Raw genomic sequence first — 27,020 nt, forward strand, 5'->3', positions numbered from 1 at the left:
ATTAATTAGATCTCTTTGATATAATTTGGTAGTAAAATATAACATATAAATGACATATATAGACACATAAACATATAGACATACAGACAGAAACAGTGCTAATAGTCCTTATGAAGAATTTTTACTTGCTGGCTCTTAAATATTACTATTTTTTTATTAAGGCTACCAACCTTTAAATTATCTATTGTTTTAAGCAATTACTGGCTAGGCAACAATTTTGCCTTTGGTAAGATTTTGCCACTTCTATAAGCGTTTGCCACTTCTAGGGCCTGATACTTATACACGTATAGGCAGGCATAGCCAGAAAGTAGAGTACTCCATTCTTCAGAAATTAAGGATACTATTTTTACATTATATCTTGGCTTTGGCTCTCCGATCTTCATGATCAATTTGGGCAATGATTTTTCCTTTCCCAAGCACACAAGAAGAAGGAACAAAGGGATAGATGACAGGGATCTCTTCAAATTCCTGAAAGCTGGAGTTTGCACCCCCTGTAGTATTGCTGTTAGTTTCTGACTCAGTCAGACATTTGTGGCCTCTGACTAGATCTAAGTTTATTAATTATCAGATAAGCTCTGATCCCAGACCTAGTTTAGTTTCTGTCATGGATTCTGAACCCAGTTAAGATAAGCAATTTGCTCAAACAAACTCAGAAGGCTCAAAACACAAATCTGTGGAGCTTTGGAATCAGAGAAAGAATTTATCCACAAGTGTCAGTTGCAGTGGGGAGAGCAAAGGACAACAGGTCCCCCAGGGACCTCTCTTGGACTCTCGGTGCTTTTGGGGGTCTTTGGGAGCTCTATCTCAGAACCCACTTTTGATAAAAGTTAAATTGAACAGAGTTTTTAATTGAGCAAAGAGCAATTCACTGTTTGGGCAGCTGAACTAGGACAGGTTCAGACAGACTCTAAAGCTGTAGCCTGGTTGGTGGTTGAAGAAGATTCATGGACAGAAAAGAGAAAGTGATGTACAGAAAATAGATCCTAAGTATGCCTATATCCTGTTCATATCTTATGCACATACCTCAGTGCTTTTCAGTTCTTAACACAAGGTGTCCTAAAAGAAAGGCAACTGTAGCCTTAAGTAAAAGCCAGAGTATAAGAGAAGCAGTTAGGCAGTTAGTAAACTTAGCTCTCTATATACTATATACAAAGTATCTCTCTCTCTCTCTCTCATTTTCCATCTACCCTCACCCAAGCTGTCATTAGTTGTGTTCATTTTTAGAGGCTTGCAAATACTTTACCACATCTCTCATTCTACACACACACACATGCATACTTATACACTCAATCTAATTTGATTCTATAATATAGCTATTATTTATTGCTTTTCTTACTTAACATATCTTGAATAATCCTATTCTAGGTCAATGGGGGATGTAGGGGTAAGAGGAAACTTGCCCTTTCTCCTGAAAGTCTGCTGAGAGATCAAGTCACAATTAAGACAGATTAATAAGAGAAAGCGTTATTTACCAATACCATGCACATGGGGAGAATCACAGAGTGAATACTCAATAGCCCAGTGAAGTTCAGATATTTTTATATCTGTCTTTTTGGACAGGAGGGGAAATGTGGAGTACAGGTAATTCTGTTTAGGGGTGACTAATGGTACTAGGGAGGGCAAATGGGTAGAGGAAACAGATTGTCTTATAAATTAACCTGAGAGACAAGTATTATGTTTAAAATAATTGGGGCCAGGTCTGGTTGCATTCTTGATCTTCTTTCCTGCAAATATATTGAGATAACAGAGAGAGGAAAAGAAGTCAATTGTTCTTTTTGAGCTTTTGATTGGCCAGTCCAGTTTATGCAGATAGAGGGAAAGCCCCTTCCAATGCTTTTTGATCTCAAAGGTCTTTTAATTCAAAATACGCTTTATACCAAGAAGTCTTGGTGAAACTTCTGAGGTCCTTCAAGGACAACTCTTTAACTAGTGGTTTTTAAACTTTAGTGTACATCAGAATCACCTGGAAGTCATGTTAAAATATAAACTGTTGGACCTCATTCCCGCAAAGTTTCTGATTCAGTATATCGGAGGTGGGGCCTAAGAATTTTTATCAGCAATGTTGACACTGCTGTTCCAGGGACTCACCTTGAGAAAGACTTTTCTAACTTATTCTTTCTGATAGTGATGTAATCTTTAATGGTGGTGTTATAATGTGACTTTTTCAGTCATTTCCCTGTTGATACTGACAAAAATTCTTCACTTGACCAATCTTTAGTCAGGTCCTGAAACTTCTCTGAGTCCCACCCATGCATTTACTCATAAAATCTAGTTTTAACAAAGAATCCTGCTAAGTCAGCTTAGCAAGAACCCCCAACCCGCAATATCTGATCACCCTCGATATCCAACGAGGTTCCTCATCCTCCACCATCCCCCAGGTGATTATGTCTGATCACCTTGGCCCAAGAATCCTGTTAGATTGGAGTTCCCCTTTCCTCTCTTGTTACTTTGTCGTGCTTTTCTTTTTTTCTTTTTTAATTTTTTTTTATTTCACCATATTAGGGGGGTACAAATTTTAAGGTTTCAATAAATGCCCTTTCCCACCCTCCCCCACCAAGTCTGAGTTTCCAGCATGACCATCCCCCAGATGGTGCACATCTCACTCATTATGTATGTATATACCTGCCCCCCTCCCCCCTCCCACCTGCCTAATACCCTATTACGGTAGTACCTATGTGTCCACTTAGGTGCTGTTCAGTTAATACCAGTTTGCTGGTGAGTATATGTGGTGCTTGTTTTTCCATTCTTGGGAAACTTCACTTAATAGTATGGGTTCCAGCTCTAACCAGGAAAATATAAGATGTGCTATATCACCGTTGTTTCTTAGGGCTGAATAATACTCCATGGTATACATATACCACATTTTATTAATCCATTCTTGGATTGATGGGCACTTGGGCTGTTTTATCCACTGACACTCCTTTCCCTTGGCTATAAATTCCCACTGCCCATGCTTTGTTGGAGTTGAGCTCTGTCTCTCTCTCCAATGGCAAAATCCCATCACCATGGTTCCTATACCTATTGTGATGATCCTGAATAAAGTCTTCCTCTACTATGCCTTAGCAAGTATCACTGAATACATCTTTTCTTTAACAACACACATGCGATTATTTTTGCTCGTATATTCAGTGATGCAGTAAATGTCCTTATATCATTATCTTCACGTACTGGTGCTTTTAGTTTGGTAGGATCCAGAACTTTAAAAAAAAAAATGTCTTCTGGGGTTGGGTGGAGTGGCTGATGCCTGTGATTCTGGGAGGCTGAGGCGGAAGGATAGCTTGAGCTCAGGAGTTTGAGACCAGCCTGAGCAAGACCGAGTCCTCGTCTCTACTAAAAAATAGAAAAATTAGCTGGGTATTGTGGTGCTTGCCTATATATATATATATATATATATATATATATATATATATATATATATATATATATAGTTCCAGCTAGTAGGGAGGCTGAGGCAGCAGGATCGCTTGAGCCCAGGAATTTGAGACTGCAGTGAGCTATGATGATGCCCCTGCAACTCTACCCAGTGCGACAGAGTAATTCTGTCTCAAAACAAAACAAAACAAATGAAAAAACCCCAAAAACGTCTTTTGAACTAGATAATGTGTCACAGGAGAAAAATCAGCCTTACTGCTTTGTGGCTGCACTTCAGGTAGATCTTATTGCCAGGCTTGGATTCAAGTGATGCCAGTGTTTTCCAGAAGTCAATCCTCCCTCAGAAGAATGATACTTTCCACCATTGTAAGTAATCAAAAATATATGCCCCACGTTCCTACAGCAGTTTCAGAAGAGGAGCTCCAGTGAGAGTTGTCAGCAAGGGCAGGTTGGGCAGGTTTTGTGCTTAGCCTCCTGGGGGCTCTACTTTGCAAGAATATAACTCACTGTGCAATAACATGTTTGATGGTGTTTTTATTGTTGTTTAAAAGTCAGTTAACTTATTATTATATTTTTTCCAAATGACTGAGTTAAGAAAACAAGGCTTTCCAGCTTGTGCCATTCCTGCCAGTGATCTTCCAGGCCTGATCTTGGCTTTCATCCTTGGTGAGGAGAAAAGGGACCCCCTATAACCCTATGGGAGAGAGGCCCTCAGTTGACTTATTTTGACTTGCAACTCACATACTATGCCTTAGAAGTCTGAGGACACCGTTCATTAAGCACATGCTACATGCTGGGCACTTTAAAAAACAAGATCTTATTGCATTATGAAAACAAGCCTGGGAGGTGGGAATCAGCACACAATTTAATATTGTTTTGTTATTGGGGAAAGTGACTCTCAAGCTGGCCAAGTTACTTTTCTAAGTCTGTCTATGCTAGTATGTGAGCAAGCTAAGATTTGAACTCAGAACTTTCTGGCTTCCAATTTATTTATTTTTTTGAAACGTTATTTTGCTTAATCCTGGGGAACTTGAAAGTAGCAAAATAGAATCTCTATCTCAGCTATGGCTATAATGATTGAGTTTGAAGTTGGGTAGGAATGGATACATTTAAATTCTTTTTTAAGCCTCTATTTTTTGAGTTATGTCTGTTATAGGCAACATCATTTACTCATTCAGTTTTGGGGTATAATCACAGCTGGATTAAACATTTGGTTTTTCAATTTATGCTGATTTCATCTAGGTACATTTTCTGTCTCTCTCATTCTCTCATTTTTTTCCCCTTTACTTTTTTTTTTTTCTTTGATGAATAAAGAGCTGCTGGGTCATCAATTCTCAGCCTAAAGAGTCACTATTAATCTTAAGAGCAGTTTTCCTGGTTGAAAAGATGAAAAGACACCTAGACACAATGGCAAGCATCCAGGAATTAGAATACACACATTCTTGGGATTTTATGCTCAATGGTGTCTCTTCTATAATCATTTTCCTTTCTTGTCATGGATTCCCAATTCTACTTTGTATGAATTCCCCATCCTACCCTCTCCACCCTGGCTTCCCTTTGATCTTATATAGCTTATTTCCTAGTGAAGTGTTTGACCTCTGCTCCGAAATCATTATTCTATTTTTCCTTCCCACTTAGCAAGCACACTAATTACTCCAAATCCTACTGCTCCTGTTCCAGACCCTCTCGGCTTCTCATCTTTCACCCAGCTCCATACAAGTTGGCACTGTGATACAATGCTTCCTGGACTGTTTATGCCTCCATCTCTGACCTTTCTTCCCCAAACCTTTTCATGTCGCCGCTTGCTAAGCACCCTCTGTCAGATCTCCTGCTCGATTTGTCATCTCTCTTGTGGTCCCCTTAACTGTTGTATTATCTTCTGTTCCTTTTAATCCCATGTTTTCTTCATTTCTTTATTCAGTAACACAGACATCTGAGCAGAGGAAAATAAAAATAAAACAACCTATTTGATAGTCACCAGCACCAGCTCTGACTTCCTTTGTTTGTTATTATAGTGCTTTGTATATTTTGAGGTATTGTCAGTAATTTTTCAAGTAATTTAAATGCCTAGATTAGTTGAGGTGGGAGTTGCATATCTCCTTTATGGGTTACAGAGTACAGGGAGAAAGCCTTCAGGCTCGAGTTTAATCTTATTTCTTTTTTTTTTATCATCCTATGTGGAGTTATCAGGACTGACTTTCTTAGACTTCCGGGGGTTTTGATATTGAGGCTGCTTTCACAACAACAGGCGGGTACTCAGGACTCGAAGTGACAAGAGGAATGAGCTCTGATTCCACTCTATGAAGTTTGTGATGAAGCATTTCCAATATTATTGAATTTGCTTACATTAATAGGCCTGTGAAGTAGATCTTCATATTCCTATTTTACAGTCAATGAACCAAGCTGGGAAAGAAGCAAGAAAATAAACATTTATCCAGTATATATTTTCTAGGCACTTTGCCTAAAAAATAAAAGACTTGCCCCAACGCACATTGCTATAAGGGGAGAAGCTACAATTCATTGTTCTTTCCACTGTCTCAAAGTGCGAATGGCTATTGAGTTGTACTTTTAGGGACTTGTAGCTCATGGACTCAGGTAGGGGGTTGTTCAGGGGTCAAGGCCTATTCTCCCATTTCCTCTCTGCTTCTGCATTCTTCTTTTTTCTCCCCCTACATTTCTACTCCATGAACCTCCTTTGTATTTTTTCCATTTTCCTAGACCAAAAGGATTGCTCTTGTTGTTCTGTCTTTGACCTGACATTGGTGCCTTCTCTACACCAGCCTTCAGTGGTCTCTGTAGCCCTCTTAGGATTCTTATTGGTTTTATCCCAACAGCTCCAACCTGAACCATGAAAAAGAGGGTCTGGCTTTCCTACATGAACCATTAGAAAGTACCTTCTTCACCATAGTGAGGATCTGAGAATGTGTTTAGTCCACAATATAAATTCTAAAGAAGTCCCAGGTTCTTGAGCTTTTCATCATGGTGCCATATTTTCCATGAAGTATCAGATGTGGGATTACAATGGATACAAGGAATGGAATGGAGAAATTTTAGCTGTGGTCAGCTGTTTTAAGAAATTTTCTTTTTCTAAAGGAGTTTCTCTTGCCCTGCTGGTTGAATCTTTTCTACAAATTTTCTGTGCTTCACTTTTCTCACAGTTAAAAGGGACAAGGAACAAACAGATCTGGACTTAAAAATAAGTAGAATGAGTAGTGCCAGGAGGCCCTGTCCTAATAGTGTCTGTAATGACTATTACAGACACTATTGTAATGGCTGCAATACCAATAGTAGCTAGCAATTTTTACTTTATAAGTTTTTTCCTCTTTCTCTAATGTCTCCTCCACACGTACATGTCTGCCCCGGCATGTATAATTCTCCTATATCACCTTGGTATAAGATCTTATTTATGTAACAAACACACAGTGCTTCCTATGTTCCAGATACTGTTTTAAGAACTTTAAAAGTGTTAGTTCATTTAATCACATGAGGAAGGTGCTAGCACAAATACCACAGCAAAGACAAAGAAACTGAGAGACGGAGAATTTAATTAACTTAGCCATTGTTCAACTGGCAGAGCTGGTGTTGGCATTCAAGCATTCTGGTTCCAGAGTCTTTGCCCTTAGCTGTTCTGAATTTTTTCCTAAATCCATGGCACAGACCCTCATAAGTACTCATTTCACTGCATTTTAATTATTTGTCAAAAGGTCTACATCTCCATCCATCTTGTTCCACTGGGATGAGAGTTACTCAAAAGTAGGGGTTTTGAGTTATTCATACTCTGTGGTAGGAAGCTTTGCTATGACTTGTTTGCTATTGAACCCTGGTGTTTACAATCAAATAGGCTCTTAATAAGTACTGGTTGGATGAATTAATCTCTTCAGCCCTCAGCACCAATCACAGTGACACACATAATAGGCCCTATGGATGTTAAATAAATTCATGTATTTTGTGGTTGAGGGGTATGGTCTTAACACATATGCACTCTCAAATAATTCCCAGAATTATAAATTATAATAACATTCATTGCATTGTCCAGATTTAATGACTGTGTAGTCAGCGTTTATTGCTATACTTTCCATTTAGTAATTATAGAACCATTATAGATGAGCTACTGGGTGACAAAGACATAAATTACTGCAGCCCAGATAAATTTGATACATGTTGTCAGGAACTGGTGTCTCTTTGGGTACCTTGAGAGGCTGGAAGAAGGCTGACAGAGAGGATTGTCCACTTCCTTCAGACTGCCCCAAAGCTTCCTGAGTGGCTGGTGTATTTAGAAGTCAAAGGAGCCCAATAAGAAGGACAATTCTGGCAAAAAAAAAAAAAAAAAAGAAAGAAAAAAATGAAGTCACTTTTCCCTCCCTTCAGCCCTTCCTCTCTTTTCCCCTAACTTCTTTATTTTTTTAAAAAAATAGGGAATTAGAAAAGATGTTAAACCAAAGAATTTCATTTTTATAATTTAATTTTCATTTTATGATGCAGTTAGAATGAGCAGTCCATTTATTTGTTTAATAAGCCTAAGCCTTCACTAATGTTTTCCTAAATTTTATATTCTGTTCCAATATGGCGTGATGATTTTTATTTTTTTAATCTAAAAATGAAGCAAGCGTCCTCTAATATGAAATAATAATGTGTCTCACGCGGTTGGTTATTTAGTGTTGTGTTTCAATCGTTGGCTTGTGAGGCCACAAGTTATAAGCAGCTCTTCTGCTTCCATTTGTGTGTGTGTGTGTGTTTTTCTTTTGTTGCTCCTGTATGCCCTTTCCCTCCAGAAATACAATAAGAAAGTAACTTATGTGTTCTTCCTCTGTACCTTATATTGTAATTGCCACATTTCTGTTGCAATATTGATTTGGAAAACACATCGGCGTTCCAGCGTATAAAGTAATGGAAATCTGAATCCTGCTGGGGGGAGTTATTTAGTCTTTACTGAGGTGATTTACAGAGAGCTTTCTACCCAAATAAAATGCTCAGAGAAAAAAGGGAGATGTTCTGAAGCAAAATCATGCTGCTGTTTCTCAAGCAGCACCTAGAATACAGAGATTCTGTCATTCTAGTTGTTCATTTCCTTCCTTCATTTTATGAATGAGTGATGCTAAGTGATGCTAATAAGTAAATGAGCACCATATATATGTGTGTTCGGGACAATTTATCAATGCCTTTCCTGGTAAAACCTGGAAAGGTCCATTTCTTTAACACACCAAATAATTTAAAACATACTAGGAGAACCTTTTAATTAAAAAATGGTGTGCATTATATTTTTGCAAAAAGAAGAAACCTTTTTCAAAGTCAGAATTTCTTTTTTATTTGTTTTTTCAATGTAGTTTTTCAAAAAATCTTACTTTGACTTGCAATGTTCAGATACAGGTGGAAAAAGTGCATTTGACTAATACATGAAAAGTGCTCACATTTCCGATAGCATTAGTCAGTGAGTTCAGCCAGGATGTTATTTGTATTTGATGCTATCTTGGTTAGGTTCTGGCAACATTTCTCTCAAAGAGCTCAATGAAAATATTATAAATTTGGGGTTCCCTAAGGAAGGGCATAGTTTAGATAGGGAGAGGGTTGCATTTCGTATAATAGATATATTATTCTCATCTTAAATAATCAGCAAAATTCTCTTAAGTGATTTTCATGGGCTGCACCAGTTACATGTAAGCTACATGTAATTATGAACATATCTTCAAGCCAGAGGATAGACTAGCTGTCATAAAACGTTAGTTTAGCCAAAGATTTTCGCCTGTCACTAAGCATGTCATACTCACTCATTACCCCTTGATGCTTTCAAATACCATAACATAAAGAAAATCTTACAGGGAGACTAAAAAGTCTCAGAGAGATTCTATCATTAAGAAAGTGTTAGAGCCTTGATTCAGACTTAGACTTACTTAATACTCCATTCCCTTTTCCACTGTAAAACTATATTGATTCTCCATACACAACGACATACCAAAGTAAATAAATAAATAAGAAAAGAAAATTAAAAAAGAAAAAAAATGCATGCAAAAACTGGTGATAAATCAAGTAAGGTCTCTACGCCAGTTGGTTGCATTGTACCTATGTCAATTCGTTGCTTTTAATAATGTACTGTTCTGTTATGAGCCACTACTGGGGGAGGCTGAGTGATGGGTACAGGAAAATTCTCTGTACTATTTTCGCAACTTCTGTGAGTCCACAATTAATTTAAAATAGATTCAAAATAATTTTTAAAAACCCAACCTTCCCTTTAATGATCTAGGGCACTACGGAGATCCATGGTTTCTAAGAAATCAAGAGTTTCCTGACACCTTAGATAACACTACAATGCAATGCTGACTTGTCTTTAATTTTTTCAAACAAACTGTTATAGTCAGAATGTTTAGGTCCTCCCAAAATTCATATGTTAAAATTTAATCCTCAAGGCAATAGTACTAGTGAGGTGGGGCCTTTAGAAGGTGATTGAGTTGTGAGGGCAGAGTTCTCATGAATGGGATGGGTGTCCTTAAAAAAGGGGCCTGGGCTGGGCCTGTAATTGTAGCACTAGCACTCTGGGAGGCTGAGGCAGGCCGATCATTTGAGCTGAGGAGTTCGAGACCAGTCTGAGCAAGAGCGAGACCCCATCTCTACTAAAAAAAAAAAACAAAAAAAACCCCAAAGAAATTAGCTGGACAACTGGACAACTATATATATATATATATATATATATATATATATATATATATATATATATATAATTAGCCAGGCATGATAGCATATACCTGTAATCCCAACTACTCAGGAGGCAGAGGCAGGAGGATCGCTTGACCCCAGGAGTTTGAGGTTGCTATGAGCTAGGCTGATGCCACGGAACTCTAGCCCAGGCAATGGAGTGAGACTCTGTCTCCAAACAGAATACAAAAAAACAGAAAGGGGGCCTGGGAACCTGCACCCCTTATGCCACATGAGGATGAAGCAAGAGTGAACCCTCATCAGACACTGAATCTGCCAGCCTCTTGAACTTGAACTTCCTGTTTCCAAAATTATGAGCAAAAACTTTTCTGTTGTTTATAAATTACCCACTCTGTAGTATTTTGTTACAGCAGCCCTGATGAAGTAAGACACATGCTAGAATGTATTTATTCAAATAAGTGTTGGATTCCCCATGGAAGAATTTGCACTCTTCCTGATCATTATTCTATTGCTACCAGTGTCCATGGAGCTTCTTGTAAGGAATTATTGGAAGAACCTGTGGTCTATCCTTTTGAATATTCTCTATAGACATATATTTATATTTTGAGGACAGATTTGGATTTTGAAAAAGCCAAGAGTCATCTGGGGCAAAATCTTGTGAATAAAGTAAAATAAACTAAATGGAATTTAGTATCCCCAGAGTGCTAAACTTTGGACCCTGTTTGAAAACAAACCAACAGCAACAAAACTCATGCTAACTGCAGGGTTGTTTACACCTGTAGACATGGAGATAGCCTTATGTAACTGAAAATCTTGAACACAGGCTGTAGAGATGGAGTATGTTCCATCATGTGCTATTTTTAAGACTAGAACCCATCTCTGTAGACTCAGAGTTCAATATCACACTGAGATGATGAGTATCAAGTGCTTAGCACAGAGCCTGATCTGTAGTAAGTGATTAGTTAAAAATTAGCAACTTTAATCATGATGGAGAATGATGATGATTATGATGATGAATTTTGCCCAAAGAAATATGCTTCTATTTTCTTAGCCTTTTTTATCATCTAAAAAACACAGGGATTAAACAAAATGAAAGCTAAATTTTTCAGTTCTGCCATTCAGTAACTCATTCCAGACACCAAGCAGGTGTCTGAAGGCAGGACAAAGGTGTTAAGGGGGCAGGTGAGACCAGGCATGTTTGCTATTTCTGTTGTGGTGTTGTGATGGCTGAAAGGAGTCCTATAGAGGCACAGGGTTTTGGTTCTCCCCGTCAATCTGCCTAGGAGGAAGTCCTTTCCCCCTTTCTTTTCTTTAGGCTTTGGGGCTTTGATCATTTTGCTAACATCTTGAGACTGCACTGACATATATTCTGCCTTAGAAACATTGTGGGAATAATATCCAAGGAGTTCATTATGTGCCTGAACAGCCAGAACCTCCAAGTAATTGATAATTGTTTGATAAATAGACTTGTGTCTCACAGTGTGACTGATGGAAAGTCATGTTTCTGGCAGGTCAGAGGCTGCTGAATATCATTTGCTTGAAAGATAGACAGACTTTTCCAGCTGGGAAGAAAGTCAGCTCAGATATTAGAGAGTTCACTGCGTTTGGTTGGCGATATCTGACACTAATCCGCCAGTTGAAAAAATATCATCTGGAAACAGCAGCTTCTGGAGTGTCGACACTAGTAGCTTTCCTAGTAAACACTGAAAAACTGACAAGCCCCAGACTAATAAGACTTTGGCTTCCTATAAGGAGGTGCCCCCTTATAGGTGCCTCTGAGATTTGCTTACAGGGTTGGGGCCTGGGTTTCATTGCAGAGTCAATATGTCTGCCTGTTGGACATGAGCTTGGGCACAGATGTGCTGGTACCTCATTGGGTGTAAGTCTAGGCCAGGGGCAGCTGTGGGGTAGTGAGGAAGTAGGAGGTGAGCAAGGGACCTGTGATATTGGTTGGTGGAGATCCTCTAAGCAAAAAAGGCATCATCCTTTCACTACCTTCTCTACCTACCTCAGTGTCTTATTTTTGATTCCATAATATATTTTCATTATGTCCTTGGCGATGGCCATAGAAAGTTTATACTTTTATACTTAGAAAGTTTATACTTTTCAGGAAGAGGCTATAGCAATTTGACACGTAGACTATAGCAATCTGACACAAGACTGGCTTCTCCCCTGAGCTCTGTGATTTAAAGCAGTGGTCCCCAACCTTTTTTGGCACCAGGGATAGGTTTCATGGAAGACCATTTTCCCACCAAATTGGGGCAGGGGCAGGAGGAATTCAGGCGTTGATGTGCAGCCCGATTCCTAACAGGCTGCAGACCCGGTACTGGGTTGGGGACCGAGGGTTGGGGACTGCAGATTTAGAGGATTCTGCTCCGGCCCTCCTCCAGTATTCCCCAACCCACAGGGAGAGAGGTTACTGGGGACATGGGAGCACGCCCATCCAAAGCCCACATCCTCTGCTATTTAGACTATCCAGAAATCCCTGACAAATACCTCAGACCTGATTCTAGGGCCTTCTTAGACCCTTTTCCCAATAGTTTCTCTTGAGGGCAGATTGAGCTGCTAGTGAGCACATCACCTGGGAAAGGGTGGCCAAGGGGCAGCTGTCAGGAAGAGATTTGAGGTGCCCCTTATGGGGCAAGACACAGCAGGGTATGGACAGGAGAGAGAAGGGCCAGACCAGAATTTGGGGGCCCCGGGCCAGCTGCCCCCTACCTTCATATCTTGGCACAGAATCCCCAGATGTCAGAGAAGTCCAAATGTGAATTCCAAATTTGAAGTCTTATTCCAGGTCCCAAAAATGTTATGGGTAGGCCTGGGGAAAATTCCAGTGCCTGTTGCTCCAAACTCCCCTCCTGCCCAGGGTCTTGCTCCATGTTACGGCTAACTGAACTGTGCTTGCCACTAAGGGTAAGGAGAAGGGCAGTTGTTATTGTTGCTTCATTCATTTACCAAACTTTCATCCAGTACTTATTCTGTGCCAGGGTCTGTGTTGGACACTGGAGACAACTGTGCTCCTTACTGCAGGAAATCTATGGCATAGAGAAAATATATAAGATATAGGAATAAGCAGACACATTAATAGCTACTTTCCAATTGTGATAAAATCATGAAACAAGCATATTGGGTGCAGAGACAGAGAAAAGAAGGGAGAGGAATTAGTTTGATATGAGCTATTCAAGTTGGATCTCCCTGAGCAAGTGATATTTAAGCAGAACCCTGAAGGGAGAACAGGAGCCAGTCTTGCAAGATTGGACTGCAGGGAGGGTTCCAGCCCAGGAGACAACAAGGGAAAGGCAGTGGGGAGGAAAGAACTGGGAGTGATGGGCACAGCCACATCACAAAAGCCCTTGCAAGCAGCCTATGATAAAGGGTTTGCATTTTATCTTAATTGCCATTGGAAACCACGGAGGTCTTAGGCATAATATGATCTATATTTTTGAAAGATCATTCTGATACCCATGTGAAAAATGTCTGGAAGAATGGAAGCAAAAAAGGACCAATTAGGAGCGTCTTTGTAAGAATTGAAGCAAGAGATGATGGTGATTATTCTTATCCATGAGATAGCCAGGGTGCTTCCATACCAAGACATTTTACTTCTCATGAGGTAGAGCCTGCTAGATCTGAAAGTCTGGAATCCTTACCTCTGTGAGGAATAACTCTACTCCTTTGCTATTCCCTTTATTCATTCAGCTCACACACGGTTATTAAGCACTGTGTATGTTTCAACCCCCACTTAAGGAGCTGTGGATCCAGAGGTGAGGAAGACTCTGTCCCTACTTTTAGAATACCTGGAGAGACTCAGTCTGCTTAGATGCAGAGGCCAGGAGGGAGGGAACCAAGATGGTTCCAAAGGAACCAAGATGCAGCAATTGTCACTGAGGATAGTGCTATCAAAACAAAGTTTTGCCTGTTTTGCAGTTTAGCTCACGAATAGAACCACGTGCCATGGCCTCACAGTAGCTAGTTGTTGCATTGCTGGACTATGAAGGGTTTTAAAATGTTGATTGTTTATTTACTTTGATCTTCTGTAATGAATGGACAAGAAGGGGAGGGTGAATTGAGAGTAGAGTATTTGGGGGAGGTTTCAAGTGTATTAAAAAATTCATAAAGGTGGTTGGAAAATATTCAGAACTAGAAATCTAGAGTGAAGGGCCTTCAAGTTCTCTTGCATAAGAAGGTATTGGAAGATAAGGGTATAGTTTGGTAGGAGGCAAATGAAAGGGGAGAGAGTGGCCATGAGCTGCTAGGGATGGAATTCTGATGATGATCTTGGTGGCTGCTGTGGCACCAGAAATGCTGCACTTCAGGGACTGCATCCTTCTCACCTTGGCTGATGGGGGAATAGGGCTCTCCTACAGTCCACCTTCCCCCAGGAGAGACTGACTTGGAGGGAGACCATGGGGAGGAGACCACATCCCTCTCACTGAATCGCATTCCACCTGAAGCAATTCCAGTGGGAAGAGGAGATTCCCTACCCCCATGGGCTAGAGCCTGAGAACCTCTCAGCACTCAATCCCCTGAAAGAAAAGATGGTTTTCCACAACTTTAGTTTTGGTTTTGATTCAATGAAATAAACTTTGGGTCCATGTAGGTACCAGATTTTCATGTCCATTAATGGGGATGAATTCTCCTTGTGGAGGAGGAAGGAGCTGCCTCTGGGGTAGGGTGCCCAAGAGGAGGCGGTGGCCTGAGAAGCCACCTTGTTCTTAATCCAAGGTGAGCAGTAGAGGGGTGGGGGTAGAGCTGAGACAGTTCTAGTCAAGCGTAAGCCTTAATGAAATAAGAATTGTGGGCTAAGTGGGAAGGGGATTGGCTGACACATTCTCCTGCTGGGACAGAGTATCACCGGTTTATTTATTCATTTATTTTTAATGAACAAGTCTCCAGTTATTGCCATCACACATGGCATCAAGCTAGGACAGGATGAGGTCTGACTCACCCCATCCCATCTTCCTGTTCAGAAGGTTTTTACGAAACCTTCTCAGTTTCCATTTTTGGTCTCCAATAAGAGAAAAATGTTCAAAGTCACGACATGGGTGCTTGCAACTCCTAGGTGATCAAACGTATTTCCAGTTCAGTATGTCAGTACAATGTAGGAAGCTCCTAATGTGCCCACTCCTCTGCTGAACCCTTTAAAGGCATCACACAAGCACCAACAAATCAATATATACGACTTCCACTTGCAGTTTAAGTAGATAGGATCTAAGGACTCAGCACTACTTGAGAGCAACTAAAGGTAGGAAGCACGCAAGTCCTCATCCGAATGCCGGAGAAGGCCAGTGCTGCTGAGAGTGGGGGCATTCGATGTGGATGGTAATAAGGACCCCAGATTCCCCAGGCCTCAGACTCCTCAGCTTTCATTCCAAGTGGTGGGAACAGAGGGACAGAAGGCCAGAGGTCAGGTTGTAGTGTCCCCAGCTGCTGGCACCTTTCTGGGTGAGTTCACAAACAGAATACACAGTAAAAGCTGATATTTGTAAGGAAACAAATATGTTTGAAAGGGTATTCTCTAAAATGATGATTGTCTTTGGTGCTTAGATAATGGATGATTTCTAGTTTCTCCTTATCTTTACCTTTGTATTCTAATTTTCCTAAAATGAATATATATGATTTTTGCAATATGTTTATCAAATATGGGCACTTAATGAATTCATGCTGAATTGAAAGTATGCCATACTCATTGGAACACACCTCACCAGTGAAAGCTTACTTAGCTTTACTATATAAAGGATATAGCTTTATAAGGATAAGGGATTATGTTTCGGTGGTGTGTGTGTGTGGGGGGGGAGGTTATTTTTCCACATTCAGGAGATGAAATCAGTTATAAAAAACAAGGAGAAAGAAAAATCCCAGAAAAATGGATGGCTTAAAAAAACAAAACAAAACAAATCATCAGGTACTATCAGGGCTATAGAGGTTTTGATATAAAATGTGTTAGAAGATTGCTTCTGAAAGTCAACGCCAGGCTCAGGCATGCCCAAGGTTACTCAGCAGTCAATTTGCACTTTTTCTAAACCTTCTCAATTTCCATTTTTGGTCCCCAACAACAGAAAAATGTTCAAAGTCATGACCATGGGTGCTTGCAACTCCTAAGTGATCAAAAGTGTTTCTAGATAACAGGTCTGATGCTGCAGTGAAGGGCTTTTAATTTGTCTAGCTTGGAAGTCCCTGACTGGCTGCTCTCTGATGTGGATTTAAGTTGTTATTTGTTTTTATGTAGTTTCTGGCCAATGTAGAATCTTGTAAAATTTGAACTAACATTGAAAATCAAGAGTTTACGAGGTCTGTGCAGGAAGTATCCAGCCAGGTTATATGAAAAATAGAGATATTTATTGAAGAAGATACAAGAAACATTGTACATAGTACAATGACACCTCAGTCCCCTTCAAAGAGAGCACCTTGGGACCTCACACAGTTCTCCCAGAATCCCTTAATCCTAAGCTGTATATGGTCAACATTCTCAGGTGTTTGGCTCATGGCACACCTTCCAGAAAGTGGATCACCTCCAACAGATTCTCAACCATCTTCGAAGTGTCTGTGCCACACTTTTATTTGCGCCGCACTCATTGCATTGTGCCCAAAAGCCTTCTGAATCATCTGAATAGTTTCTGCAGAGGATTGTTCAAGCTTAATGCAAAATCTGATGCAGATTCGTTGCTCCACTTGCTCAGTCATTTTGAATGCCACGGCCACACAGTCCACATGCTCACTCAGTGGTCTAGCGCCCCACTGACTAGTGCAGTGAAGGCGGCATTGTTCACGCGTGCGCATCCCTGTCCACTCTCCTTGGCTGCCAGGTTACACTGATGTCTTGCAAATCCTTCTCACTATATTAACAATCGCTGGATACTTTCCTGGAAGACCTTGTTAAATATAAACATTTGAATCCCTTTCTTCTTGTTAAAAATAAACCAAAAAACCAGGTATTCTGTACCACCTGGGCTCACATTCTTGCCCAGCCACACTCCTCTCTAGTGGAGGCCTGGCTGCCCCTGGGCTGATCTGTTCTCTGTCGTCTCTGCAATTCCCTCCTGCTTCCTGACACCAAGGCTGAAGGCAATTTACCATTTGCCATTTACCACAACAGTTATTGTTTTTTGTCTCTTTTTTTAATGGTAGAGCCCTTTTTTCTTTATGTATCTACCAAAAGTAAAAAAAATATAATGGTGTATATGAAGGGCCATATATTTCAAGAAAAAAGTGAAAAAGAGAATATTTCTTTTGGGGAAGTGAAGACTATTCAAACAGCATGCAGACACCGAGTGACATGGCTAAACTCTGTTGGTATTTGAGTGTTTTGACTCTTGCCCCAAGCCTTAAGATCTTCCCCATGGGCCTAGAGTGCTGGCAAAGAACTTAATGAGAGAGTGAGGGTGGGCATTTTGTGTCCAAAGCATACTTCCCTATTTGAAGATCCATACCCACCAAACCCCTTCCCACCACCCAAACAACAACAATAAAATCAGAGCTGGGCAATTCCTGGCTTGGAAGGCAAGAAGTAAAGTTTGAAATTTCATGCTCATTCTGACCTAGCTTGTGCTATCACATGCCTACATTTTTCCACCACAAATTGAACCATTTCCTTCCAATGTTCACTATAAAACTAGTAAAATCCAAAGTCCTTATATTATGTAGACAATGACTGAATGACAAACCAAAGGTCCTTTCCCAGTGCTTTATATTGAAATTTCCTAAGGATCCATGAGTCCCTCTTATTAGGTAAATATCAACAAAAGATAGGCTGATTAGATAGCTACATGGAAGTGTTGACAGGAAATTAAATTTGCTAAACAGGAGTAAAGCCGTGGTAGAATGTTTGTATACAACGACAAAAGCAAGGAAATTGAATATTGAGATATTTGTGGCATTTTTCCCTGGTGATGGAGAATTGAAGAGCACACAGTTTGCCATTTATCAGAAGGTCAAACCCAAGATGTCTTAACAAGATACTCATTCTTAAGACCAAAAGAAAAATTATCTCACAAGCCTAGATCTCAGAGAGATAGAAGCCAAAGCAAATGAGGTGTCTCTGAGTTAGATATTTTTTATTCAACATGTTGATTTTTTTTTTGTTTGCCATTTTTAGAGTTGATGCTGCACAGTTTTATATGGTGTGAAGTCACTATGGCATATTGGCACCCTTTTCTAAGCAAATATGATAAATGTGTCCTCAAATAAATTAACGATCTTATTCACACGTTCTTTGGTGTTAATAATAAATGTGTGTGCCAGTGAATGGAATGGCCAACAGTATCCCTCCACTGGAAAGTGTAAATTGTATCGTTTCATTTTGAGTTAACAAGGATTGAAGCATATCGAGTTTTTTCTATGTATCATTTTTCTTTTCTTCCTTTTTTGAGAGTAACATCTGTGGATCTATGTAATACACATGTGCTGGTAGCTGTAGATTTAATAAAGAAGTGAAGAGTTCATGCAAAAAAGAGGAGAGAGTTCATAAAGGCATTTAAAATTTATTGAGAAACAAGTAATAGTTGCACATTTATCTTTTTACTTATTTTTCATAACAAAAAGGACTAGAGCGCTTCAAATTTGAGGTAAAGTGATAGAATGGAAAGACCTCTTGTGGGGGTGTTGGGAGATCTACTAAGTTGCCACCAAACACCTATGAAACCTTGCAAAGTAGAGGTGGGAGATCAGATGTCTTTGGAGTCATGTTAAGGTCTGCCATTCTTTGACATGATGACTTTATTCACATATGTGTTTGCAGAGCTGCCTTAAGGGTAAAATAATAATCTGATTTACTAACACTCAAACCTTCCTGGAGAAGTCTCAAACTGCCAGATTATATATAATCTGTTGAGGAAATGTATATAGACCACAGACTATTGCCCCATATTGTGATAAGGGAAAAAGAAAAAAAAATACAAAACAGAAATTGTTGCAAAATAGTTAAGCACTTAAGAGATTCTAAAAGAAAAAAAAAATCAAACTTTGTGATTAAAAATCATACTTTGTGCTTTAAAAAATCAGCTCTGACAATCTGGGGTCATGTTCCTAAAGACTAGAGCAATAACGGTAGGGCACAGACAGATCTGGCCTCAGAGTGTGTGGAACATGAGCCCTTCTCCAGGTCCACTTAGTCACCAGCCTTCCTGATAGTGAGGACATGTCAGCTGTCCCTCGTCTCTTCATTTACATGACCTGCCTTGAGAGAACTGAGCTACAATGCCATTTGTGAGGCTAGTGCCTCTGTCTTTTAATTAGCTGAACTCATGACCACAGATGATGTCTGATTCACCCCCAGGGAGGCAGGAACTCATGTGTAGAGATAGCTGGGAAGTCAGGTTGGAGTTTTTTGGCACTTGGGGACACTCTCATATTCATGTCAGTGGGAACAGGTCTAGTCAGAAACGCATCCCATGCACTCCTTAAGACACACATATTGGGTGACTGTTACATAATTACGTTTTTTCTCTTTCTCAACTTCTTTAGATAAAAAGGTGGAAAAATGATTCAAAGCACCAGTTATAGGAAACTGGGCTTTCACTCAGGATTTGACAATCGGTCAATTCCAAAAACACAGAAACTCAAAGAAGTAATTTGGCATCGAGAAGTAAAAAGACCATTTCCCCCAGGCAATTGTTTTACAACTAAATTATTTATCTGTATTGAGGGGTTTAAGAATGACTAAATGTCCTTTTCCCCTTGGCTCAGTCCTTGACAGTTTTTCCATTTCTAAGAAGTGAAACCCGGTTAGATGCCAACCAGCCAGGCAGGCCCACAGACGGCTGTATTGACAGCACTGGAAGGCCCCTCCCTCGCTCTCTCATTTCCTGGCCTCAGACATCAGGAACAGAGAGAGCCTCTTCTGGAATGAAGGGGAAGATCATGGAATGGAAAAAATATGCACCCTCCAAAAGTGAAATTCAGCTAATTATATGTTATTCACCTGCTTCGTTTCAGAGGGTGGACTTGTGATTTGTGTTTGTTCATGAAGAAAATTGCTTGATAGCAGTGGCCATGCTATAAGGATTCATAAGAGGAAGATGATTATCTGTTAATTTTAGAGTAAAGAAGCCTTTTAACACCAGGCATAAAAGAAGAAAAAAAAAACCGTACATTTCTCACACACATATGAAATTTCTTTGTTTTGATAGAATAATTACTATTTAGAGCATACCAGATTGGACTTGTAAAATGACTAGCCTAGAGTTTATAGATATCAGTCTCAGTGTGGAGAATTCAGACTAGGACTGTGTATATGTCATGGTACCAGTAAGGAACAGGATGCATTCCTATCTACGTGGCGCACACACGTGGGTACTGTGTAGGAGGAAAACAGACTTTGACAAATTAATACTTGTTTTTGATTCAGAGCACTTTAAGCAGTTTTAGTAATGGTAAATAAAAATTGATTGCTGTGTATTCTGTTCCTAGTAAACAGAAATTAGTTTTAATTTGGGAACTGGCCATTATTAAGATCCATTTTGTTGTAACTACTCTTAGAATGCCTTAGAACAGTGGTTCTCAATCAGAAATTTTAATCCCCCCAGCAACATTTGGCAGTGTCCTAAGACATGTTTAGTTGCTGCAGCTGTCAATGGAAGGAAGGAGATGCTGGTGGTGTCTGCTGGGTAGAGAGCAAGGATGCTGCTAAATACCCTACAATGCACGGGACAGCCTCCCACACCGAAACATCATATGGCCTAAAATGTCAATAATTTCAAGTTTGACAAACCTTGCAGGGAATAGTTAAAGGAATAAGATGCTTAGCATGATAAAGAGAAGACAAAGTAAGGGCCTGATGGCTACTGTCAGGAGGGCGAGATTGCTCGAGGTCAGGAGTTCAAAACCAGCCTGAGCAAGACCCTGTCTCTACTAAAAATAGAAAGAAATTAATTGACCAACTAAAAAATATATATATACAAAAAATTAGCCGGGCGTGGTGGTGCATGCCTGTAGTCCCAGCTACTCGGGAGGCTGAGGCAGAAGGATTGCTTGAGCCCAGGAGTTTGAGGTTGCTGTGAGCTAGGCTGATGCCACAGCACTCACTCTAACCTGGGCAACAAAGTGAGACTCTATCTCAAAAAAAAAAAAAAAAAAAAAAGAAACAAACAAACAAACAAAACAAAAAAACACAAATGTTTCTGGAGGGCTTTTATGTGTGAGGTGGGCTAGATTTAGTAGGGCACTTAGTCCAATGGGTGGAAACCATAAAGAGGCAGATGTGGAAGTAAGTTTTCTAACAGATATCTGCAAAGCTGGAATGTACTCCCCCAAGAATTGCTAATTACTCATCCATAGATAACTAAAACGTAACTTAGACTGTCACTAGAAAGGGGTGTCCATTATCATATTATTATGCAAAACTGATTTATTGAAAACAATTTTATCCCAAATACTACACTAGGGGATCAGAGTCCAGGTTGCAGAGGTTATTTAAATAATCTGATCTACCATTTGCAGATGTAAAACTTGAATAATTCTATTCTTTTCGCTAAATTTGGAGAAAGCTTTGTTCCATATACAGAATTATAAATAAATGTAGGTGGCATTTAAGAAAAATATCTAGACCTATTTCAACAAACCGTTTACTTTGTGGTTTTAGAAATAGATGTAACATATTCACTTACCTTGCCTTACATAATCGCCTAGATTAGCGGCCTCCAAACTTAGTTTTATATCCAATCAGCAAAAAATTTTAATCCTTACCCATGATTTGCATATTCATGCCATTTATAATTTATTTTTTCACAAATGGAATTTTAAAAGATGAGAAAAAAATTTTTATATACTTTCCCACATAGAATTAGCCAAATGACTGTAAATCAATGCTTCTTATCTACCAAAGTTGAAGGACCAGTGTTTTATTTTTAAAATAAAAAAATTTCAATATAATATAAAATCCAGATAATTAGCTAGTAAACTTTTTTTAAAGATCTTCAAAATACAAACTCCCATTTTTAAAATTATATTGAACAGTTTTAAAATTCCTTTCTCAAATTCCTAGAAGAGTTTCTAAACACTTCCAGTTTCTGTGTTTATCTCGCCATGTACCAGGACTGGTAAGGTTACAGACTGGGCCCAGTATTCAGGTCTCACTTTAAACCTCTGAAAACAACTATGAAAAGAGCATGTTGTTGCCTGTGAGAAAACTAAGCCAACAACCATTAAGTGACACAAACCTATTGATATGAAATTTCATATGGGGAATCTTAAATTTTCAATCCAGGGCTTATACGTGATATCTTTTAATAGTTCAGAATCCTTCCCATCTAAAAATAGGATGCTTAATTGGGAGGTAGATGTCCAAGCTTCCATTCACTAGCTATTACCCTAATTATCCCATGATAATGAGGGATTGACATATCCCTTCTATACTATAGTTTTCTCATCTGTCAAATGGGTGTAAAAGGACCCTCCAACCTTCCCTTATAAGACCATTATACCTAAAGAAATTATGTGTAGAAAAACACTTTAATAAGATAATTATGATAAATAAATGACTCCCAGAAATGCCATATCCCAAAGTGCACTTCTTAGCTGTAAACCTAAATGCCTTTCATGCTACTTCTGAGTTTTTCAGGCAAAAATGCAACATCCATCCAAGCCACTAATTAGTTGACAACTGAGCCACACTGGGTTGACTGGATATTCCTTTTTATTACTAATATACCTTGATTTAGTTAAAATGGAAGATTATATTCCAGCAACCTGTAATACTAGTCCAAGAGTGAGGTTTATATGTGGAAATAATCTCTATCCATTTATATGCTTCCTTTCAGTCAAATCATGTTTAAATGTCTAATGGAACAGAAACCATAGGACAAATATTACTCCTTTCATTTCTTTAGAATATTATGTGCATTTACTTAATACCTTGTTCCCAAGTCCTGCATCTGTAAAATGGTGATAATAATAGTACCTGCTTCGTAGGGTTGTTTTTAAAGAATAAATTAGATAATTCAATTAGGAACTTAGAAGTGCTTAGTGCATGGTAAGGGCTTACTAAATGACACGTATTACTATTAAAAATGTTCATCTTAACAAAAGCCTAATTATTCAGGAAATGATTGCACTTCATACTAAAGTGATGCAATCCCTTGGCAAACATAGACTGGACCGGAACTAGAAGGATGCTAAGTTTGACCTTCTTGTTGGACCTCCACCAAACAAAGGTCCTCATAGATTTTCCTCTTGTTCTATTTCCTGGTAGAGGGAGGAGCATCGTCTTTTAGATGGACACAAAATAATAGCTTATTAGTAAGTACTACAAACTTGTTGAGCTTTTGTGCCACAGTTTTGTGGGTCAAGGACTATAATTAAGGACCAGGTTTAGAAGGCTCCCTGTTAAGCTTTTGTATGACAATAAAAATTAAACAAGAAAAGAAGATATTATCAAAGGGCTTCATGCTTTCCACAGACCCAGGAGGTAAACAAGTGTCTACTTGTTGGAAAAAATAATTGTAATTTTTAAAGTATATTTTTTAAAGTCTGATGGAAAACCACGTTTAGATAGCCATATTGGGAATATGACTCCCAATAAGTAGATCTCATTTGCTATGAAGTATGGCCACTTAATAATGACATATATAAAATGTTAAAACTTAGCATTTCATTTCTCAAGATACTTTCTTAATTTAATTCAGTCAAATAATGTTTTTTAGAAATAAAGGCAACAGGCTTCTATCATTCCAATGGATCCATGCCTACTCTTTCTCACACAGGTCAGCTGGACATCATCCTGGGCCAGAATTTCCAACTGGGAACACCTATAAACCTAAGTGGCGGGGAGTGGGCTTCATGTAATTCCTCCAGTGAAGAAGCTCTAACTTTTACAGAGTTTTTTTCCATGCATGGTAATTATAAGAGTACAGTTCCTGGCACTGGTAGTGGTAGCTGAGAAAGGAATATTTAGAGTAGAGGTCAGCTAACTTTTTGTAAAGAGCCTATGGTAAATATTTTAGGCTTTGTGTGCCAGGGAGCCTCTGTCACAACTACTCAACTCTGCCGCTGTAAGGCAAAAGATATTGTAGACAATACATAAATGAATGACAGTGGCTGTGTTCTAAGAAAACTGTATTTACAAAAAGAGGCAGCAGGCTAGCTTTAATCCAGGGACCATAGTTTGCTGTCCCTTCATCTAGAGGAACGGTTGCCAATCCACCAACAGGTAGCCACTGGCCAAATTCAGCCACAAAGGTGTGTATGTTTTTGACTCCACAATGTTGGTCTTCATGATGTTCTTATTTTCTATTAGTTGCCAACATTTAAAAATCAGGAGATTTTTACATACAATATGGAATCTGGACATCTGAAAATCATACAAAAATCTGATAGGACCCATTTGTCTTCCTCCATGGCAACGGTAATGGTGCCCATTTCAGAAAAGAGATTGGCTTTCTGTTCATCATGATTCTCATCATTCTCTGGTGCCTTCTGGAAATTCAGACCTGCTTCTCTCATTTATATTACCTGTCTTGCCCTGGCCCTGATCCTGGAAGAACGTGATTTTGTGAACACTTTTTAGTAGATCTTATCTCTCTTCCTCTGTTATTCTCCACCTCCTGAAAACTATCTCACTTTGGTTCACTGAGGCTGAGGACCGAGGTACTTTTGCAAACTGATATATGGCTGCACAATATTATCAGTGTCTCTGAGATAGCAGTAGAGCTGAGCTGTAGGAGTAGTGAAACTTTTGTTCATTTCCTACATCCATCCTAAAATGATATCTCAGACTTCAAGTCTCTCCTACTCTCCCCTCTTTCTTTCATTCCCATGCAGCAGACCAGAAAGAGTATATGTTTTTTCTATTCACATCCTTCAGTATTTTATATATTTTAATCAGATGATTCTCAGCTTCATTTTTGGCCATCTAAAGAGTCATGTGTATTGTATTATGCTATATATAAATTAAAAAAAATAAAAGCAGCCTGTTTACTGTGTATCAACAATGCTCAGATCTGCACTGAAAGTGAGATTGTTAATTACATAACTCAATTTATTTAATTCAATTAATTTGATGTCTACTGTGTGCCAGACATTGTGTTGGGCATTGAAAAAAAGTCAGAGTCCTTGTCATGGAAGAATGGAGTAAGTAAACATGAGACTTCCAAATGGAGAATCTTATTTATAGAGATCTTGGAATTTATCCTTTAGTACATCCATGAACTAAGGAGAATGGTGAAAAACAACTATTTATCACAAATTTCTTTTAAGTGAATGGTGAGTTATTTTTATTAATAGTTTAAAAAAATAGGATTGGGATAAATGGGTAGTTCTGTGGTTTAATAAATGGAGTCACTGGTGTTTTATTTAACATCTGCAAAAGTACTCTGTGCTTGAGAATGGAGAATGCATAGTCAGACTTCAGTCTTTTAAAGATCTATGCAGGGTTACACAGAATAGCTGGATGCCAAGCAGATAAAACTTCCTAAAAGAATAACTTACAGAGATGTGTAGGCAAGAAATGAACTCCATCATGGGTAAATGCAAAGTAACTGCTTGAAGGAAAAATAATGCAAACTATGCAAGATGGTGTTCTTTGGTCTATCAGTAATGCAATATAAAAAGAGTCATTGAAGAATGTTCATTTATGACATTAGCCCATTATAGGCTTACAAATAAAATACCACCAAAGTTTTGGAAACTAAAATACCAAGTATTATATAGAAAACCAAATATTTGCTTTTTGATTTTTTTTTTTCATTTAAATTATGCTCACTTAAGTCTGGAATTCTGAATGCACTTGTGGTCAATACACCTCAAACAAGATTTGTGGTACTGGCTTATAATTATTACTTATAATAGTCCAGACATGTAGCAGATGGTCTGTAAAGAGCAGTTGAATAAGTGTATGTGGGCATAGTACCACATACATAGTGGGCGCGCATTAGAGAGCTGTTGAATTAGTGAATATGGGCAGAATGGGACTGAAATATTCAGTGAAGAGTAAGAACAAGGATAAAGAATCAAAGGTATTCCATAAAAGTTATCAACAACAGCAACAATAATAATAAATAACTCCTCAAGGCAGTTAGGCTGAAAAGGGATAAGACTGAAATATGCGAATGAACCTCTGATGCATATGGAACAGGAAACAGCCTTTGTTCTAGTCTACTTCACAGGAAGAGGAGTAGGTGTGTGTGGGAGGGTGTTAGGAGAGGAATGGAAACCTGGAAAATTGCTGCAGGATAGATACAAGGAAACAGTACTTTGATACCAGATAAGACACATAGAACTCATTGTTCTGTGACAATGTACATACTAATATAAAGGAGGAAACTTTTCATTAAATAATAGATCCATGAACAGTTCTTGAAAATTCTTTAGTCATTTGTTTGCAGAATATTTAAAGGCATGTATGTGTGTATTTGTGTGTATATTTCCAAGTTCTTAAAACAGAAGGGATGTGTATATAAATTCTATTCTTATTTTCATCCACTGTCAAACTAGCTTCTGTGAAATCCCCTAGGAATCTTTTATCAGAGTATTTGCTTTTGGAAAGCAAGTGACATCATTCTTCCTTCCTACCCAATTACAGTCAGTACCCCCTTACCAGGAAAGAAAAAAAAATACACCTTTACTCTTACATTGACCCTTCTAAGAATTACTTTTCTGATAATTCCATACAGGATTTCTCTGAACCTCTCTGTTCATTTGCATTCCTAACAACTTGAGATTCTATTTAGTGGTGGAGTTTTATTCGCCCTGGAGCCTGGAACAAGGACCTCCAGCTTGACAGCCTGTTAAACATCTTGTGAATAGGAATAATGAATGAAAAGGTCAGACAGTCCATTTAAGTAATAACATTTTTCTGATTTCAAGATGCCAGCATATTGTGACAGAATCCATATGTGTTTCAGGAAAGCAAGAATGGAAGCAAGGTTTTAACCTTTAGTTTTAATAAATATTTTTTGATAAAAAAAATTGGAAGATTTTGGTGCTTTAACCAATAAAGTGAAAACAACTGGAAAAGAAAAAAACTACACAAAAACAACCAACTGAAATAAAACAAAAAACCCACCCAGGGC

The 27,020-nt window shown here is 38.8% G+C and overlaps 1 protein-coding gene and 1 non-coding gene across 2 annotated transcripts in view; one reads left to right on the forward strand and one right to left on the reverse strand.

The window, feature by feature from the left end:
• Window positions 1-27,020, forward strand: part of CTNNA2 (catenin alpha 2) — a 1,049,805-nt gene that overhangs the window by 859,788 nt on the left and 162,997 nt on the right. The gene's annotated exons all lie outside the window — the stretch shown is intronic.
• Window positions 3,952-4,082, reverse strand: LOC142870378 (small Cajal body-specific RNA 20). Its single transcript, XR_012918784.1, has one exon.

The sequence above is a fragment of the Microcebus murinus genome, chromosome 3, assembly GCF_040939455.1.
Source record: "Microcebus murinus isolate Inina chromosome 3, M.murinus_Inina_mat1.0, whole genome shotgun sequence".
In the NCBI taxonomy this organism is placed as follows: domain Eukaryota; kingdom Metazoa; phylum Chordata; class Mammalia; order Primates; family Cheirogaleidae; genus Microcebus; species Microcebus murinus.